We start from the raw sequence: 3,537 nt of genomic DNA on the forward strand, positions 1-3,537 counted from the left end.
TAAAATATCTAAAGAAACATCTAGAATAGATATGTACATGGCTTGGCCCATTGTAAGGCCCAAAATAGGCCCAAAGTGGATTATAAGGCCCATAATGGAGAGAATGCTCACCAAGTGTTTGATGAAATGCTTTAACCGTGACATTCTCCCCCACCTATGCCGTCGACGTCCTCGTCGAGCTTGCTTCATGGAACCTCTTGATATGATCTTCAAATTGCCAAAGTGCGATAGCAGGTTCCCAACTTGCTTCGCTATCGGGAAGTCCCTTCCATTTCACCAAGTACTCATGACTCGGGTGGTTGTCCCTTCCACGAACTACTCGATCAGCTAAGATGCTCTCCACATCCTTGTCATAAGTGTTGTAGACCCCTATTGGTGCTCGCTTGGACTCCCCTCTTGTTTGGTCTTCCTCATCCTTGTAGTATGGTTTTAGACAACTCACATGGAAGACCGGGTGAAGTTTGAGTGTAGGAGGTAACTCCACCTTATAAGATACCTTGCCCACCTTCTTGATGATTGGAAATGGTCCCTCGTATCGACGAACAAGGCCTTTGTGTAGTCCTCGGGTAGACTTGTGTTGGGATGAAAGGATTTTGATGAACACCAAGTCTCCCACTTGATACTCCACGTGCCTTCTTTTGGCATCCGCCCACTTCTTCATCTTCTTGGTGGCCTTATGAAGGTACGACCTTGCTAAGTCCACTTGTTCATGCCAACCTTTGGCAATCTTGAATGCGGCAGGACTCCTTCCTCCATACTTGGTAACAAGTGCTTGTGGAGTGAGTGGTTGTTGCCCCGTGGCTAACTCGAATGGACTTCGATTGGTGGACTCGCTCCTTTGCAAGTTGTAGGAGAATTGGGCAACATCTAGCAGCTTTGCCCAATCATGTTGATTGGCACTCACAAAGTGCCGTAGATAAAGCTCCAATAATGCATTAGCTCGCTCGGTTTGCCCATCGGTTTGTGGATGAAAGCTTGTAGAGAAATGCAACTCCGAGCCCATGAGCTTGAATAACTCCGTCCAAAACCTTCCGGTGAACCTTGAGTCTCGATCACTTATAATTGATCTTGGGAGTCCCCAATACTTCACCACGTGCTTGAAGAATAGCCGTGCCGTCTCCTCAGCTGAACACTCCTTTGTCGCGGCAATGAATGTAGCATACTTGGAGAATCGATCAACTACGACGATTATCGTGCTACATCCCTCGGACTTGGGTAAGCTAATGATGAAGTCCATGGAGATGCTCTCCCATGGTCTCTCCGGAGTTGGTAGTGGCTCCAATAAACCTGCGGGTTGTCGCTGTTCCACCTTGTCTTGTTGACAAACAAGGCAGGTCTTTACATACATTTCGACATCGTCCCGCATTTGTGGCCAATAATAGTTGGTCTCCAACAAAGCTCTCGTACGCTTTTGCCCTGGGTGGCCGGCCCATTTGGTGTCATGGCATTCCTTGATCAAATTCTTCCTTAGGTTGCCCCACCTTGGTACGTAGATGCGATGCCCCTTAGTGTAGAGAAGGCCGTCCTCAACCCAAAACCTCTTAGTCTTGCCCTCCATGGCAAGTTGTAGGAGTTGCTTGGCCACAACATCATGGTCCATGCCCTCCTTTAGTAGGTTGGGTAGTTCCCCTTGGAACTTGGTTATCGAAGCTAGTTCGGCTTTCCTACTTAATGCATCGGCAACTACATTGGCTGTACCGGGCTTGTATTCGAGCTTGTAGTCGAACTCGGCAAGAAAGTCTTGCCAACGAGCTTGCTTGGGGCTTAACTTCTTTTGAGTTTGGAAATAGCTTGTGGCCACGTTGTCAGTCTTTACCACGAATTTGGACCCCAGCAAGTAATGTCTCCAAGTGCGCAAGCAGTGGATGATGGCGGTCATCTCCTTCTCTTGGACCGTATACCTCCTCTCCGTGTCGTTGAGCTTGCGGCTTTCAAATGCGATTGGATGCCTTTCTTGCATCAACACGCCCCCTATGGCAAAGTCGGAAGCATCAGTGTGCACCTCGAATGGTTTGGAGCAATCGGGCAATGCCAACACGGGTTCCTTCATAATAGCCTCCTTCAAGTCCTCAAAGGCTTGTTGGCATTGGGTGGACCAACTCCATGTCTTGTTCTTCTTTAGCAGATCGGTGAGTGGTGCGGCCAGGGCAGAATACCCTTTGATAAACCTCCTGTAATAGTTAACGAGACCAAGAAAAGATCGCAGCTCACTCACCTTGGTTGGAGGATCCCACTCTTGGATGGCTTTCACTTTGGCTTCATCCATGTGCAGCTTGCCATCCTTGATCTTGTGGCCGAGGAAATACACCTCATTGGTTGCAAACGAGCACTTCTCTCTCTTCACGTAAAGCTCATTATCCTTTAGAACCTTGAACACAATTCGTAGGTGGTGGATGTGCTCCTCTAGCGTCTTGCTATAGATGACAATGTCATCCAAATAGACCACCACGAATTTGTCCAAGTAAGGATGGAAGATCTTGTTCATGAGAGTGCAGAAAGTGGCGGGTGCGTTGGTGAGACCAAAAGGCATGACGAGGAATTCGTATGCTCCATATCGAGTAACACACGTAGTCTTTGGCTCATCACCCTCCGTAATTCTCACTTGGTAGTACCCCGACCTCAAGTCAAGTTTGGTAAAGTACCTTGCTCCTCCAAGTTGATCAAACAAATCGGCTATCAACGGTATAGGGTACTTGTTCTTGATGGTAACCTTGTTAAGTGCCCTATAGTCGATGCATAGCCTTAACGAACCATCGTGCTTCTTTTGGAACAAGACGGGTGCTCCATAAGGTGCTTTCGACGGTTGAATGTAACCGGCATCCAAAAGCTCCTTAAGTTGTCTCCTTAGCTCCTCTAGCTCCGGTGGAGACATGCGATATGGTGCTTTTGCGGGTGGTTTTGCACCGGGCTCCAACTCGATGCAATGATCCACCTCCCTCCTTGGTGGAAGTTTCTTGGGTAGTTGTGGTGGCATGACATCCTTGAACTCTTCAAGGACTTGGCTAACCTCCTTCGGTGGCTCCTTGGAAGTAACTTCTTCTTCCTCGCGTAGAGTAGCAAGGAATGTAGGCTCCCCTTTCTTTACTCCTCTCTTGAATTGCATGGCGGAGAGGCGGTTGGAAGTACTTGGCTTGTGCATGGTTGGAATCATGCAAGGGCCTCCCTCCATTATACACACCGTGTTGTAGCGAGGGAGTGGTACCACATTGAATTGCCTAAGAAATTCCATGCCAAGTACAATATCAAAGTCATCCATAGGAGCAATGGAGAAGTTTACGTTACCTTGCCAAGTGCCAAGGTGCAACTCCACGTTACGGGCCATGCCATCTAGCGGTTTAGCCTCCGCGTTCACCGTTTTCAACCACCCTTGACCTTTGTCGAGTTTGAGGCCAAGCCTCATGGCCTCCTCCTTCCTTACGAAGTTGTGAGATGCGCCGGTGTCTACCATGACTTGGGCATCTTTCCCGTTGATACGTGCCGCCACGTACATTAGGGAGTTCTTCGTATTGTTGGTTGGGATTGGACTAGCCTTCAGTG

Source organism: Ziziphus jujuba, chromosome 5, assembly GCF_031755915.1.
Source record: "Ziziphus jujuba cultivar Dongzao chromosome 5, ASM3175591v1".
Classification (NCBI taxonomy): domain Eukaryota; kingdom Viridiplantae; phylum Streptophyta; class Magnoliopsida; order Rosales; family Rhamnaceae; genus Ziziphus; species Ziziphus jujuba.